General features: G+C 35.7%; 1 pseudogene; it reads right to left on the reverse strand.

Moving 5' to 3' along the window:
• Positions 1-10,981, reverse strand: part of LOC115513024 — a 61,504-nt pseudogene extending 50,523 nt beyond the window's left edge.
• Positions 10,982-18,187: the final 7,206 nt, after the last annotated feature.

The raw sequence follows: 18,187 nt of genomic DNA on the forward strand, positions 1-18,187 counted from the left end.
AAAACATAATTTGCAAATAAATGGGAATGAAAATGCCTTCATTTGAGATACTACAGCTATATAGTTGTTCCCATTAAGATGGAACTCTGTATGGGGCGCCTGGGTGGCGCAGTCCGTTAAGCGTCCGACTTCAGCCAGGTCACGATCTCGCGGTCCGTGAGTTTGAGCCCCGCGTCAGGCTCTGGGCTGATGGCTCAGAGCCTGGAGCCTGTTTCCGATTCTGTGTCTCCCTCTCTCTCTGCCCCTCCCCTGTTCATGCTCTGTCTCTCTCTGTCCCAAAAATAAATAAACGTTGAAAAAAAAAATTAAAAAAAAAAAAAGATGGAACTCTGTACAATGTTTTCAACTTCCTGTGATTTTATAATTATTATTTCAAAATTAAAAAATTTAAAAATAGCATCAGACTCTTCAACAGCAACACTGGAAACTGTTGAGTTTGAACAGCAATACTGGAAACTATAAGATAAAGAACTAAGCTAGCAAAGCCTTCACAGATATGCTGGGAAGTGGTTTCCAATCTAGAATTCTATACCCAGCCAAACAATTACTCATGTGTGAGAATGAAGCAAGGATATTTTTCAGAGGTACAAAGTTTTAAACAATTTTACTCCAGTGACCTGTTTCTTATATTACTAGAAGACATTCCTTGACAAATCAAGGGAATAAATGCAGAATAAGACATGAAATACAAAAAATGTGGGATCCAGACAAAGGAATCTTAGGAAGTCTTCAGAATGATGATAAAGGGGCAATTCTGGACCACATTTTTGCAAAGCCAATAAGTGAAAGACCAAATTGAAGGGGGTGGGTATGGGTACAAATCTTCTCTATTTTAGAATATTTCATATTTCTCACAACTAAGGCAGGTTTTTTTCTCTCTCAGAAACAAGATCTCAAAAAATAAAGATAGCTGCTCTGTTCCTGACATGTTTGGACTCCTTGAGATTTCCATTTCTGGTGAGAATCTGGAGGTAAAATGATAATAGGTGTGTAGAAGAATGCAAAACAAAAGAAAAAATGAATCATTTACCAACTCAAAACAAAACAAAACAAAACAAATGACCATGGAAAGTAATGTGAAATATATATATATTTATATGTATGAATTATAAATAATATTAATGGGTCATAATGTAAACATCGAAAAATAATTCTAAAAACTTTGGGGTGTAGTAGAAGATATAAGAGAGCTATATATTCATCTTTCACAGTAGGACTCTGTGTATGATACCTGAAGTTCAAAGGTCATAAACTAGCAATCTGAGCATGCTATTTAGAAATGTAATAGTACAAACAACAACAAAAAAAGTTAAAATACTGAAAATGGTTTCCACTGGGGTATAACAGTCAGATCATGACAGAATGAGCCTAGGGTTTTCATTTCCCATTATAAGCCTTGAAGAACTTTTCAACTTTTCAAATGATATACATGAAATACTTAGAATAAAATTAAATTAAATTTAAAATAAAAGATAAAGAAGGCTTTAGTTTCTCTTGACAGAAAGTAAGCAATACCTAATTCACGTACCCTCAACTTTTCATTTAAATAGTTGTGGAAGTCTTTTTTTTTTTTTTTTAAGATTCAAAATTCCAAAAGCGCTGGAAACTTACTTTATAAAAGCCAGCTGTTTTTACAAAGTCAGATAGTAATGGAAATAGTAAAACGTTGGAAGAATCTGAGGGGAGGAAATGCAAGCATAGAAAACAGATGCGGGACATCGTCTACACTTTGGACACAGATTCTCTTTACTCATGAGAAAGAGAAAAGCCTCCAACTTAGGATGTAGGAACTGCTTTCTAGTAGAATTACAAGTCTTCCATAACCTCTCCACCCCCCTCCCCATCCTCTCTCTAATAACTTTTTGACACCAATTCTGGAAACAATTTTGTCCCATAATGCACTTGGGCTAAAATTCATTTATATGTGGGTATCTACTTGAACCAAAAAGATCCATTGAATTGAAGACTTGAGAGAAAATCACAATTTGGTTTGTTTGGGGGTTTGTCTTATTTTTTTTAAGTTTATTTACTTATTTTGAGAGAGAGAGAGAGAGAGAGAGAGAGTGAACGCATGCGAGAAAGTGGGGAAGGGGCAGAAGGGAGAGGAAGAGAAAGAGAATCCCAAGCAGGCTCTGCACGTGTCAGTGTGGAGCCCCACCGTGGGGATTGAACTCATGAACCATGAGACCATGACCTGAGATGAAGTGGGATGCTTAATCAACTAAGCCACCCAGGTGCCTCCCCCCTCTTTTTTTAAAGTTATGTCTGTGTTCTAATTTTTTCATGCTAAACCTGTCATCTTTTGTAATTAAGAAAACTGGCTTCCAAGTTTTCTCTTCTTCATCATTCCTTTTCATACCTCATTCTATTACCCTTTCTTATCAACTACTCTTTCTTATTGTAAAGACTTCACAGATACATTTCTAAGTTTTAAAAAGGAAGACTATTGGAAAAGAGAAGATGGCACACACATTTATATTATTGTTACATGTATTTCTAGTTATTTATATTTAAGAATTACCTACAAAATTAAAATTTATGAAACACAAATTCCTGACTTTTAAAGCATGTTTTTTATATAAAACTGATCGTCTCTATTTTAGTTTATTTTTTATTTAATTTTTTAAACATTTCATTTTTTAAAATTAAAAAAAAATTTTGACAGAGAGAGACAGAGGGCAAGCAGGGAAGGGGCAGAGAGCAAGAGGGGGACAAAGGATCTGAAGCAGGGTCTGCACTGACAGGCTGACCTCAGCAAGCCTGATACGGGGCTCAAACTCACAAAATGGGAGATCATGACCTGAGCTTAAGTCAGACGCTCAACCAACTGAACCACCTGAACCAGGTGCCTCTGATCTTCTCTATTTTAGAGTATTCCATATTTCTCATGACTAACGCAGTTTTGTTTCGTTTTGTTTTTTCCTCTAAATCTGGGTTTACAAACCTATCTGCCTGCCAGAATCATTGAAAGAACTGTTAAAATTACAAACCAAGCCCTGGGCCCACTCCCAGACATTCTAAGTCAGCAATTCTGGAGCCCATTTAGAAATCTGTCCTTCTAAGAAGTTCTCAGATGATTGTGATAATAAGCCAGTCCAGGAAAATGCAGCTTTAGGTGACTAATAATTCCATTCTATGAGCCTTTTCCACCTTTCATTCATGAATAACACCAGTAAATCTAGGCAAATTGCAAAGTGAAGTGAATGTCTTTGAAAATTGACATAATTGAAACTAAGTTGGTTTAAAGGAAACTTACAAAGTCACCTGTCTAACCAACATGTGTATGTAGCTAACATTGTTCCACAGAGCAACTCAGCAAAATTATGATGATAACCTAACTCCACATCAACAAAAGTTTTGTAAAGAAGTACCCTTCTTTCATAGTCTTAGAACAGCTAAGTGGTAAATAAAGACTGTCTTTGACCATTAGTGGAAAAAAATAACCAAGAGATGACATCTGTACTATTCTAAAAGTACCTTGTTTCCTTTATTTTGGAATTTTTTAATATTGTAAGAAAATTACATCCAATATTTACTATGAATGAAAGGTCTAAGAGAAATCTTAATCACTGAATCAAAAAAATACTATGACTTTTGTTGAGTTATAAAATTCTGTGGGTTAAAAGAGACATAATATGTGCATCTAGAAGAAATGTTTGCATGCACAAATTCCCTCAGAAAACCAAATTTCTTTCTTTGGGTGTGTAATTTCTAATTTCATAATTATAATTATAATAGAAAATATTCTATGTAATATTGTGCATTGGTAGTTTTACAAGAAAGTAATTGCAAAATGATTTTTTAAATTAATTTATTTTTGAGACAGAGAGTGGGTGGGGGAGGGGAAGACAGAGAGAGTGGGAGAGAGAATACCAAACAGAATCCATGCTGTCAGCACAGAGCCTGATGTGGGACTTGAACCCATAAAGTGTGAGATCATGACCTGAGCCAAAATCAAGACTCAGACACTTCATCAACTAAGCCACCCAGGTGCCCAACAAAACTAGATATTTTTTTAATGTATTAGCAGAAAAAATGGTGGCAATTGAGCCATATTTAGTTGTTGCTTATTTATTTGATTTAAATAGAGCTAGTACAGCAGGGCTTGAACACAGATTTTACCAGCTGTCTAAGACTAGACAGCTTACATCCTAGAATTCCTAAAACCTTTGAGTCTGGGATTAATAGAAGGTTTGAAGTATATTGACAGAGATGATATTAATGTTTAGAAGAAAGCTGGGGGATAAAAATAGAAAAGATTTCAGTCAAGTGTGGTATGACTACTACACTATTCAGGAAGAATAGCAATTCTATAATGAGAACTTTGATCTAAAACTCAGTGGTTTTCAAATTGTGTTAAGCTATGGGGCCTTGGTTCAAATGAAATGCCACATAGATATCTAAATGATCATGTAATTAGAGATGTTTTCATTGGACAGACACAGATGAGTTGAGACTCATGCCCTCCATCTTTCCAACCTTTCCCAGGTGACCCCCTGGACAATATCAGGAAACCACAAAATGAAGAACACAGTTTAAAAACACTAATGAGACCTTCCAAATCTGTTGTATGTTGTTTATCAGTTGGGAATTATGACTACTAATAAAAATCTGACAATAGTGGTTTAAACCCATAAGGATTTATTCTACAAAGAAGAAGTTCAGCAGCGGGAAGCTAAGGCTTATATGGCAGCTCTCCAGTGCCATTAGAAAACCAGGCTCTCTCTGTCCTCTAGAGACCTAGTCATCATCTTAACAATAATGGCAGAAACTATAGGAAGGAGTAAGGGAAAAAATAGCTTTCTAATAAGCCTCATCCTATACCTTCTGTAAAAACCTCAGCCTTCATCCTTAGATACAAAGGAGGGGGAAATGTAATCTTTTAATTGGATGTGTGTCTACCTAGAATTAAGTAAGGAGAGAATCAAAGGAGAGAATGGATTATGGTAGCATATGCTTCTACATATTAATTTAAAAATACCATTGTATTTTATGGGTAAAGGAATGTTAAGGCTGCTTCCTGGATCAAGGAAATTGGGAAAAGAATTGTTCATCAATCAAAATCTGACTCTTTTAATTGGCTTTTAATCACCCTTAATTTTTATATGGTTTCTAAAAAACATGTATTAATCCCTCAATTAAAATAATTCTCAATGAATGCATGCCAATAAGTCTGAAAGTATTTTATTCTTGGCCAGGGGAGTAAAAGGTTAAATAGATGTCCATCTACAAAATAGAGGTTATCTTGAAATTATAAAATAGATGATGTACACATGGAGTATAGCATAATATCCAGGACATGTTCCATTTACAGGAGATGATAATTCTCTTTTACTCCTTTATTACACTGAATTTCGATGTCTTCATTAATTTAAGCCAAATGATATTTAAGGTTTTATAAATCTCAAACATCCTGTGATACAATAAGAGAGGCGCAGAAATTGAAAAACATTTGAGGGGAAAAGGGCTTTGGATACCTTCAAAAATAAGCATTAAGTATATGACTTTAGGAATTTAAGCTCTTATAGAAAAGGAAGACCAAAGGGACTACCAGGATATGACTAAAGCTAATTAAACCTCAGAGTTAAGCCTATTTGGGGAGTATATTTTGCCCCATTGCCAAACTAAATTTATAGCACTGGAAAAGAGAGGGGAAAAAAATCTTTTCACTCGCAAACAATTCATTTTGCCTAGTCCAGTTAATTAGAAATGATCAATGCTCTCCTTAGTCAGACTCTTTGAGCCCCTGATCTTTACAGGGCCACTGCAATTTATATGACTTTATGGGAAACACAAAATATAAAGTGAAGTGTCTGTGCTAGATAGTCTTGAAGCATAGCAAGCAAATATTCACTGAACTTCTATTCTGTATCAAGTTCCATACAAAGAACTGAGTATTGAATGTAGAATAAGACCCAGTATTTGACATCAAGGTTGGTCTGGCCATCAAATTTATGCCCAGGTTCACTGTACCCCAGGTACAAACAATGCTACATTGTTACTCAAAACCTTCCCTAAAACATTATCTATCAAATAGCACTTCCTGTTCCACTTCTTCTGTTCTTGTCAAGACTTAAGACTGACTTAATTTCTTTAGACCAAAGAAACCTCCACTCCTGTGCAGAATAGATCCTTGGGAAGTTTTCGTAGGCTATGTGTTGTACTTACTAGTTCTGGAAGCAAAGGATCTTATTGAATAAGGAAGTTTCTCTTTAGGACACATATGAAAATCAATATCTGAATTTATAAGAACATCAAATTAAAAAAATAAATAAAAGACTGCCTAAATCTTAGAAAAAACCCACTAACAAAGTCAAATTCCAGTTTAAGAAATCAAAGTGAGAATTAAGCTATTTGCCAAGGTCAGTCCTCCAAGAAAAAGATGGGAAACATAGTTTGTGTGGTATGCCAAGCTTAGCTTTTACCATTATATGTTTTCTATAGCACCCTCTCTCTTTTTCCTTTTTACCTTTTTACCTTGAATTTTTAGTTTTGAGTCTCTAGAAAGTGAAAAACAGCTGGCGGCACCAGGCAGAGCATGATGTACATTTCAAGTCGTGTACTAAATGTCAGAGTCATCCCCTTCCCTCCATGCAGTACCTCAAGGAGGCCTGGAAGATGCCTTTATCACTGTCCTTTGATTTTCATCACGTATTTTATGCTTTAAAATCAATACTTGAATCTCGGAACAAGTTTGGAGTGCTGTGGTTTGGTTAGAGGTACTCTGGCTGAGGAAATGATTTATTCCTGGGTAATGGAGAATAGAGCCAGAAGAAAAGAATGGATACTCCCCATCCTGGAATAAGAAGATCATCACCAATGCAATGTCTTGCTATTGTCTGCTATCGTGCACTGGACAAATCTAGCACCCTTCTGGGAGCTGCTCACTACCAGACTTACAGATTTAGAACTGCATCTTCTACCCATACACAAAATTTCTGAAACTGGGTCTGGGAGAAATATGTTACTCTGTGCTTCAATCCAGAAGCCAAGCGCCTAAGAGCTCAGAACTACTTTTTTCTAACATTTGATTTTGATATTCTGTTCTCCTCAAGAGTTAGAAGGAAAAGTAAATTTTGAAGGACGAGAAATACCAAAGAAATTACTCAAAAGGAACAGTTAATAATTCGGTGGTGGATGTTAGGATCAACCCCCCCCCCCCCATGTAGGAAATGGGTTGAAGACATGACACCATTTAATGAAAGTTGGGGTATTGTGAATAACCTACATCAAAAGGTAGGTGCTAAGGTGTCTGAGAAAAGGACTTTGGAGGCTAGTAACTAGCTGAGTACCATGTTTTGGAGAGCAAAATTCTCCTATTCTAGGAAATGTATGTATGTAGAGCATATTATATGGATGCATGGTCATGGTAACACGTGGTATAAATATATGTTGCAGTACAAAGCTTATAATTTGGCTTACAAAGAGGTTGGGGTTATAGTCCCCTAAAGTTAATATTATATTTGTGTTTTGTGAGACTATGATCAAATATAATGAGACAATTCAGAACTGGTAAAGCAGAAGCCAATAAAAAAGGCTACATTCAGTGAAGACAAAGAAAATTGCTATAAAGAAGTAACAGAAGAAAGATGAATAGTTATTCTTTAGACTGAGGGTCACATTTCAACATATTTCTAACTTTAAAATGTAGGCCTATATAACAGAAAACCTTAGAAATACTTAGAAACAGGGGCTCTGGGGTGGCACAGTTGGTTAAGCATCTGACTTCGGCTCAGGTCATGATCTCACGGTTCGTGGGTTCAAGCCCTGTGTCGGGCTCTGTGCTGACAGCTCAGAGCCTGGAACTTGCTTTAGATTCTATGTCTCCCTCCCTCTTTCTGACTCTCCCCCACTTGTGCTCTGTCTGTCTCTCTCTCTCTCAAAAATAAATAAGCGTGTAAAAAAATTAAAAATAGAAATATTTAGAAACAGAAAAAAATCAGCTTAATACAATATCATAAGACTACAATCAGGAATAAATCAGCTATATACCAAAGGCATGACTGGCAATAAAGCACAGGAAAATCCTGCTGCACCCTGCTCCTCTAACAAAGTGCCAAAATAAAGCATTTAGAGAGGAGTGCAATTGTCCATCACCCAAATTGTTTCCAGTATAAATTATGTTTAATTAGGAATGTTATTCTCTTTGGAATCCCTGTGAAAATAAAAAGTTTATGGAAAATATTAATCTTTCTTTACACATCTGCTAAAGTGACCTAGAAAGAGCACTGATCTTGGAATTGGTCAGCTAGGTTTGGAACACAGCTTTAAACTAAAGGTAGTAATAATAACTGTTGTCCAGGGTTAGTCCTATAAAGAACTTATAAGTGCTGCGTAAAAATACCCATAAGCATCCTTTTGTTACATTCTAAATTAAAATCCATACATTTTGTTTGAAGAAGAAGGAGGAGGAAGAGAAGAAAAAGGAGATTCTTATTGCGATAAGTATGCTAATTCACACTTGTTAGTTTTCTAAAATGGGAACTCTATGGACATTACATTTTTGTCTTGGAATAGTAAAATGGATTTCTTCCACTTGCATCATAGAAACATTTTTCTTCTAGAAATGACTCTACTGCTAAGCCTGCTGTGTTCATAGGAGTTGCAAAGATTGGGGAAAATACAGTTTTAAATGGATCTAAGGCACTTAAATATACATCTAGCATTTTGTTACTAAAAGGTTCTAACTTGAAGAGTAGTTATAAAATTGGTTACTTGTAGCAAACATTATTTCTATAATTTTGGTGAAATAACAATATAATATATACAATATAATATAATCCTTAATATTTAGAAATGACTATCATACAAATAATTTAGAATGTTATAAGGATAGCATATCATCAAATACTCACCACTTCTTTCGTATAGCCAAAATATCTGTTTTCTCCTAATGAGGGGAAAAAAATCAAGTCTTATAAATTACTGAAATAAAGTAGAATAATAGTGTTAAAGATAATCATAGACACCAGAATATATATATATATACATATATGTATTAAACTCATATATATATATATATATGAAAGAATATGTCCTTTTGTGATGAGTCAGAATTAGAGAAACTCATTAAATGACCAGAAAAATGTTAGAACTTCATCAAAAAAGAAACACACAGGAGGTAACACACAGGGAGAACTAGGTTTCTGTCAATATTTAACTCTCTTCTCTGGGAAGTCCGTGGATTTTTAAGTTCATAATCGAAATAAGGAAATCTTGATTTCTATTGAATAGATGAGATGGCTCACAATCTGACCAAGATACCAGAGAAATACACCGATTCATAGATAAATAATTTCTTATTACTTTATAACTAGACAAATGGACTTAAAATTCCTCTTCTATTAGTTTCATTGATTATCATATAGGTTTAACGAAATTGCCTGGTCTCTCAATCCAAGTGCCCATAATAGATGAATGGATGAAGAAGATGTCACACACACACACACACACACACACACACACACTGGAATATTACTCAGCTGTAAAAAAGAATTAAATCATTTGCAACAACATGGATGGATCTAGAAGGTATAATATTAAGTGAAATAAGTCAGAAGAAGACAAATACCATATGATTTTACTCATGTGGAATTTAAGAACCAAAACAAAGATACAAAGAGGCAAACAGCCAGACTTAAATATAGAGAACTGGTGGTTACCAGAGGGGAAGTGGATGAACTAGGTGAAGGGGTTTAAGACTAGCCTTATCACGATGAGCACTGAGTAATGTATAGAATTGTTGAATCATTATATTGTACACCTGAAACTAATATAACACTGTACATTAATTATACTAGAATTAAAAAATAAATTAATTAATTTAAAAAAACTGTCCGGTTTCTAATAGGGATGATGAAAGTCATCTTGTAATTTATGTAAAATACATTGTAGTATATGTAGTTATAAGCTGTTACAAGTCCTATACACTGAAATTTGAAAATAATTAGCAAAGGGATAGAAACACTTTGATAAAGAAAATGGTAACAAGGTCCTTAACATCTGGAAAAAAAGCAAGGGTGGGACAAAAACAGCAAAACAAAGAAAAGAGCAACCTGACCATAAAAAGCACGTTAAACCTTTGAGAAAGAAGGAAAGTTCTGCATAAAAGAAAAAAAGGGAATAGTCCCTCAAACATGGATTGTAAGTACCAAAATTCATAAGGCTTAGAATAATTAAGGTGTACAAATGACTGATTATAATGCTGAGACTTATGGTCCCTTTTTAAAAGGGAAAAAAACTGAATCTTATTTTGTAGTTATGCTCATATAAAGTTTTCAAAGCTAGGATTACCACATGGCCATCTGAGAACCAGGGAAAATGTAAATAAAGCAGCAAAGATACAGTGGTAAAAACATGGAGGAGAGGAATAAACATGATCGGCACAGGTGCCACATGGAAAAAAATAGTTTTGCTTGTCAGGAACAGGTGAAATAAATTCTTCAAAGACTTGTTAGAAAAGAAATAACCCTGGGGTTGTAGTTATACTCATCTGGAGAGAAAGGATTTAATGACTTTTTCGTATTCACTGTCAGGCATACATATTTTCTAAGGTCTTGCCTAAATTTAGAGGGTGTGGCTCTAACTCTCATGGAATATATAATTCAAAGTTCTCTGTAGTCTAAAAATTGAGGATGGTTTGCAAACACTTGGAACATTAACCCTCGAGATTTCTGACAAGAGATGGCACAGTAGGAGTGACAGTAAAGACAATTTACTGAAGAACCTATTTACAAGGCATACACAAGCTTAAAAGAAACAAGAAGGAATGGTGAAAAATCCCAGGACCAGTAACTATAAGAAACCATTGCAATTCCTAAAAATGGAAAGATGTGATTAGCAAAACTAGTAAGATGCACACTTGTCAGGGAGAAACCCACCTGTACAGCTGTGGCCCTTTAGTATAGGAGCAAAGCCACAAGCCGACCCATATCGAAACGAGGATGGAGGGAAATAGGACAAGGATGTATGCCAGCGCCATCTTTCCGTCATCTGAGTTACTGCCAGTAATTCCCACAGGCTGAACCCAGCTGGAAACCAGACAATGGACCCCCTTGTTTCAGTCACTAAAGGACAGCCTTCTAAGCACAGAGCAGGATGGGAAACAAAAGTATAAAGTGGATCCAAAGTGTCAAGTGGAGAGTATCTAGCACAAACTGCCCATTCTAAGCGTCTTCAAGTTGCTCCAGTGATTTGCTGGATCAAGAAAACATTCGGGCAAAAACAACGTCCATTTAGTCTATCGTTCCTTTTGGGCATTGTTCATGACCAACCAACACAATGAGAGAGTTGAATTGTCAGTACATGAAAAAAAAAAAAAAGAAAGAAAAGGTAAATACATTTAAAAAAATGGAGGATTGAATGCTCCAAGGATAAAAAAGATGATTAAAAACAATGAGTATTTTCCAGTATGGACTGACACTTTCATTTGTATACTAAAATTAAAACAATGGCATAAAATGCAGATTTAGATGTCAGAATGAATTACACTGGTATAAAATGGCACAGAGAGAATATTAACAAGTGACCTTGAATCTAAGGTGATAGAGAACACTGCAATAATCCCAAAACTGATCAGAAAACAAAAGTACCAGAAAACTGGTAACATTTTTACATCCAATTTAGCCAAATTTAGTACTTGCAAAGTGATGAAGCAGTGAAATAAGTCTTTTTGAAGTAATATAAAAATACTGATTGACAGCCACAGAACAGTTGAGAAATTATTAGACACTAAAAGACTGGGATAGTTAACACAAAGATATTTATAAATATGTAGTTCTTGTGTTTGCAAGTCAATGTTCCTATATCTGAAATACACCTGAAAATAAGCACCAGGTGGTGTAAGTCATGGGAAGGAAGATGTCAATATAAAAATCTGTTCAGGTTAATTAATTAATGAGTTTTAGTTACGAGTTTGAGGACATAGCATAGCCAGGCTTCTAGTTAATTGAAGCTAGAAGACAAATAAATTGAGTGTGCTCTTCAATGTTCCAGCCTCCAGTTTAGTTCCATAAATTTCTGCTGAAGATTAAGTGACAACCTCTTCCAGAAGCTAGAGGCAGATATGCCTAAGCCATAATTACTCCCTCCAGGAGGCTATGGGCTTTGTGGGGGGAATGCGTACATAAACACATAATCCTTTCCTTTAAAAGGCCCAAATGAAAATGGTTGTGATGAGATGGGAAGATCGAGAAAATGGCCAGCACTGAGAATCATGAATATCTAAATCTGATTCTTCTACAGCTTCCTTCCTCAAGTTCCCTGAGGGAGGTTTATGGATAAAGAAGGTCTGATGAGGAACAAGCTTATTGAAAGCTTTGGCAAGCAAACCCCATTGTAGAACCTTAGAAGCATATCAGAATTAATGAGTTTCTTTTGCCCCCAGGTAGCTAGGCAATTCTTCTCTTCCATCTGATGTTGGCTAAGCCTGCATTCATTTGATGGTTCCATTGGGCTGGGACATCCAAGATGGTTCACTCACATAGCTGGCAGTTGAAGCTTGCTATTGGCTGGAAGCTCAGCTGGGGTCTGGAACACATGCATGTATTCTCTTCGTGGGGCTGAGGGTTCTCACAGCATGTTAGCTGGTGTCCAAGAGAATTTCCCCCCCCCCCCACAGAATGCATTTGAAGAATATACTTAAAGCCTAGGCCTAGAACAGACACAGTGTTACTTCTAACTCATTCTATTGTTTAAGCCGTCATAGAACCGGCCCAGATTTGGGAGAAAGGAAAATAAACTAAAATAGAATTCCCTGAAATTTGTACTTCACTACAATTCTTGAGCATAAAATATTCCATTCCTAAGAATGATGTAAGGGACAGTGGTCACGTGGTGGTGCAGATAGTGGTCTTAAGTTCTCTCCAGAGAACAGTATCTTTTTTTTAGTGACCTTGAGTAGCAATAGGTAACGTTAATTGGCCAATGTTGTCAATCAGTTAGGAGTCGGAGACAGCTGCCTACTTACTGACTGATTAAATATATATCAGAATTTGCAAGTGTAAGAATACAGAATAAAAAGAGTCAAAGGAAATGCATGTTCAAAATGAGATGAGTTCAGAGAGTAAGTGAAGGGAAGATCAGACCTCACTAAATCTGGATGGTAACACTTAACTCACAAAGTGAAGTTCAGCTGAGATTAATTTTAAAAACCCTATAGAATAAATATGGTGTTTAGCAAAATGTCTTTTCAGAGAGTATGATCTATGGGATATGAATATGATGAATTCAGTTTCTTGTAACTTAAATGTCATTCCTTTGGTGCGTTTGGATATTCGCCCTTTCCTTCAACCAGATAAGCATGCTTATTATTTTAAAAAACAATAACAATAAGCTAGGAATATTCTTAAACTACTAGGAAACCTAATCTTCCCAATCAAAGGGAACTGTAGACAACAATCTGTTACAGAATGTGAAGGAAATAAACACTGAAAGAAGTTGGAAAAACTTTGAGCCAAATGTGTTTTTTTTTTCTGTTTGAACTGATTAATTTATTTCTCAAATGTAAGCCAGCTTAAGGAACACAAAAACAACTTATTATTTCAAACTCATTGTTTAAATGTTTATATATAGTGCATTAATTGGTTTTAAATATATTTTTAAAATTTGTTGCCTTTAAATGTGTTTCTACTTTATTTGTCAGAGATTTTCTAGGGGAGCAAGTCTCCAATTTTATAATGGAAGTCAACAAGAAGATCAACTTTCATGTGTAGAGAATTGCTTTCATAGGCAATATTTGTTTCTAAAAGAGAGGCCATCTGCATTCTCCAGCTGACAGTTCATAGCCAGTAGCTGTTCTTTGGGACTACTTTTCTGCTATTACCTTAACATCAATTATTTGAGATTAGTTTATTTGGACGGGGCGGGGGGGTAGGGGGGGCAGAGAGAGACTGTGAGACAAATAATTTTTAATGGCTGAAATAGGAGTAGTCCGGCAAAGTTCCAGAAAGCAGCCAACGTTGTAACTGCCCAGGCCCAGAGACATCAATATGAGTAATAAAACCAAATCCTCTGGAGATACTTTGAAATTTTAGCCTGCAGTATCTTTGGAAATGTTTCACAGTGAAATTGTGTTTCCAATTCCATAGCCAATAGTTGTCACAACCATCTCCCCCACATTCTCCCAAACATGCAATGGCTTCTCACTCTGTTCATTTACAGCAATCACTTCAATTTATACCAGCAGTGCAAGGTGGAGGGTAAGTCAGACAGCCACTTCTGATTCACTCGTTTAAAAACAGTGCTGTGATGTCTTTTCCCCTTGCACATCTGACAGAGGAACTGTGCAGTGCTCACCAAGTGTTCTAAGCCCTACCTGAAGAATATTCAAAAAGGGTGATTGATAAGCACTGCAGGAGTGGATGGATTCTTAAGACTTAACATATGAACCTCACTATTCTTTGTGGACAGAGGAGGGAAAGAGAAACGAGACAGAGAGAACATAAATGTGGTCTCTCTCTCTCTCAGTCTCTCTCCCTCTCTCCCCTACCCCTCTCTCTTTGGTTTTCATTTTCTTAAACTTTTTTTCCCCCCAAAAGGACCTAAACCTCAGTTACCATTCAAAAAAATGCACTACATGCATATTTAACTTCTTAGGACCTCCCTGTGCCTCATCTAATGAGGATATAGACATAATCCTTACTCTACAGGATAATTGTAAAGATTAATGAAAGTGAAATACGTAGAAAAAGTATCTGGTAATAGTAGTCATTCAGTACATGTTATCTGGGCTTATAAATCTTTACATAGGATTTAGACTGATATGCAACATAGTCTAGCCTTGGGCCTCTTGTGAACTGTAATTTATACCACGTTATTTCCCCTACTCTTGCCTACCCTTTCGCTATACACATAAAGTCATTAAATCTTATATCCAGACTTCTAAAGTAGTAAGAAAAGAGAGTTAGTGCTACCAATGATTGATAGGATGGTAACATACTAAAAACACAAAAGCCAAAACACCTTTGAAAATAGCCTCCAGAAAGGATGATGATGGTGATGGTGGTGATGGCTCACATTGACTGAGCACCACCCATTTTCCAAACATTGTGCCCAAACATTAGCCTTTTGATATAAGTATTCCTATATCTTTTTCATACCTTAAACTGAAAAGAGCAGGTGAATAAATATAAAATAACTTTGAAACAAAAAGAAAAGAATAAATGATTCCATATAAATTTAACCCAGCATTCAACCGGGGGAGAAGGGAGAAAACTGAACATATATCAGTTGAATGAGAATTTTATTTTTATATCTCATGTATAACATTCTAGTCTTACAATGAGAAGTCATTTTGACATTTTAAAAACACAGGCAGTTATAAAAGCTATGGTTGGCTTGCATTTTTGTCAGTGTCTGCTTTTCTCATGAGGCAAAATGCAGTGTAGACCAAAAGTCTGAATGACTGAAGATCCTTTGAGAATATAATTATTCAGGTAACTTGAAAGAAAGGGGTGGTGGTGGAGAGACCTAGGGAATAAATTCTAAGAAAAATAACCAAATTATAAGTTAATTATGTTTAGCTTTATAGAAAATATATCTTCAATTGGAAATATATTTTTGATTATAGGGAACTTTAACTTTATCATATTGGAGAATTGAGCATGTTTTTGTTATCAACATTTGAAAACATCCTTGTCTGGTAAGAATAAATGATAACTCGTAAACCCCTCTTCACTGAGTACCCTCCACCTCTCATCTCAGGGAAGAAACAAGAAGTTAGGTAAACAACAAGTGACACCTAAATCACTTTCTAAGTAATAGGAAGTAGAACTTTTTATGATTCTGGTGGATCCCAAGGTAAAACAAAAGAAATCTTACGATCTTCAGTGAAATTATGGGGCCTTATGGGCTCAAAGCTGTGATAATTACAAGAGACTTTCTTCAATACACATTTCAAATATACTTTCATGATGGGGAGCATATGATTAAGCTGGGACACCAAAGTAGAGGAAATGCTGTTTCCAAAGAAGTGTCAGACAAAATGCCAAATTTATAAAGCAGTTAAACTTAAGAAAAAAAAGTTATGTGATTCTTAGACTTGTCAGCCACATTGAGTTGATGAAAGAGCCAGTTGTGAGGAACTTGTGGGGAATTTTTTTGGGAAAACTCTTTGGAGCTACAGAGAGAGTAAACAACCAGATAAAGTAGTAAAGTCGGAGGGCATTTCAGGTAAGAAAAATCCAGAAATGGACAAGGACTTTCACATAGCCCTTAAAAAGTGCTCCACAGAAGAATCAGCTTCAAATAGCTGTTGGGATTAGAGAGCATAGAGCCATCTGTTGTCAACATAGTCAAAATAAGAACTTTCCTGCTCCCCTTAACTACTACTCCCCTTCCTTTATGTACACCCTGCCCTTAAACTCAGCTGAGACAGAAAAAGTAGCCAATAATTAGGGATGGAAATTTAAAAAGGAACATTTAAAAGAGAAGAACATTCTCAGTGGCTCAGTATGTTAAGTGTTCAACTTCAGCTCAGGTCCCATGATCTCACGGCTCATGAGTTTGATCCAAGCATCAGGCTCTGTGCTGACAGCTCAGAGCCTGGAGCCCGCTTCAGAGTCTGTGCTTCCCTCTCTCTCTCTGCCCCTCCCCCACTCATGCCCTGTCTCTCTTTCTCTCAAAAATAAATAAACATTAAAACGTTGAAAAAAAGAATTAAAGAGAAGAACATTCTCCCTTTCTGGCAGGTATAGAATAAGAATAAAGAAGGATCATGAAGCTACTGTAGGTGAGCAAAGCTAAAAAAATATAACAATAGACTTCTTAGTGTAAAGAAGTCTCCTCCAAATAAGTAGATATATATTTAACTGTCTTTATGCATTTACAAATAAATTTTCATTTTTCAAGTTATCATTTGCAAATCTATTTGATGTAGTCTTTACTGAATCACCATATAGCACTTACCAACTCTATTAGGGAAACAATTTTTGGGTTACTTTCTGTGTGCTAATAGTAACATGCCTAGAGCTCAAGAGGTAAGAGTAGGAATTTGAAGAACCAGAACATCACCACATTCTTGTGCACAATTCCACCTTTTCATGATTTATGATTCCACATTTGTAGTAGAGTGTAAATGTGGGCCCCAAATTTAAGTTTCTTCATTACTCATTATATGGAAAAAATGAGGGTGTCAAAGACCCCATTTCACATAACACTGACAACTCAAAGAAGAAATTTGTACAAAAAAGCAGTCTTAACAAGTAAAATTTATGAACCGTCACTAACAATAATTACTTAATAATAAAGCAATATTGGCAATGTTCTTTTTGAGGTGAACTTTAGGATAGATTTGTTGGCATTTAACTTTTAAGGAGGCAATTTTAAAAGAAATTTTTATCGGATTAATTTTATTTTGATCCGATTCAATTTTCCACCTCACTTTAAATTATTATTTCCAAACACAGTATGCAGTACTTGCAGACTCATTCTATTTTTATTAGAAAATGTAAGTTTCCTGCAAATGCTACTGGATTCAATCACCACATTATAAGTATTCTTTAAATGTTCTTTAAAAGAATATTCTGTTCTTATAATTGTGTTGTAATGATGGTCATCTATGTGTCACTAAACAAATTTTAAAAATTCCAGTTCAGCCCAAATTCATGGAGCATTTATCCATTTTGCCATTCCTAGACTTTGTGTTAAATGAAAACTTGCAACAGAAAAATTAATCATTTACCATGAGTACGCCCTTCGTGGCACTGGAGCAGTGACACTAACGCTTATGTATTACCTTCATCTTAGAAACTCATGAGAATCCAGTGGTCCTGCAGGGGACTTGGATTGGGTCTTTTTGAAAAAGCCTTCCCTAACTCATAAATCTTATAGAAGTTAAAGATTTTTTACAGTAAGCCAAAAGAAAGGTTATCTTTTTCAAGTAAAGAATAACAAGCAGTGTTAGGCTAGGAGATGTTGAGTAAGTGTGCTTGGCTTAGGGTCCAGCCAGTTCAGAGAGAGCCCTTGTTAGGCTACAGAAAGCCCAGAAGAGGTGATTAACAGGGTTTTATTGTAGCCTAAAATACATCAACCTAAATCTTCAGCATAATTATCTGAGGTGTTGAAAAGACTGCCTTCAACTGGCACAATATTAAGCTTTCTCATTTGCGTTTCAGGTAAACAGATGATTCTTCCTATTATATAGTGAGTAGGTATCACACAGGCTCAATCATATGGCAATCATTTAACA

This window comes from Lynx canadensis, chromosome B1, assembly GCF_007474595.2.
Source record: "Lynx canadensis isolate LIC74 chromosome B1, mLynCan4.pri.v2, whole genome shotgun sequence".
Lineage (NCBI taxonomy): Eukaryota > Metazoa > Chordata > Mammalia > Carnivora > Felidae > Lynx > Lynx canadensis.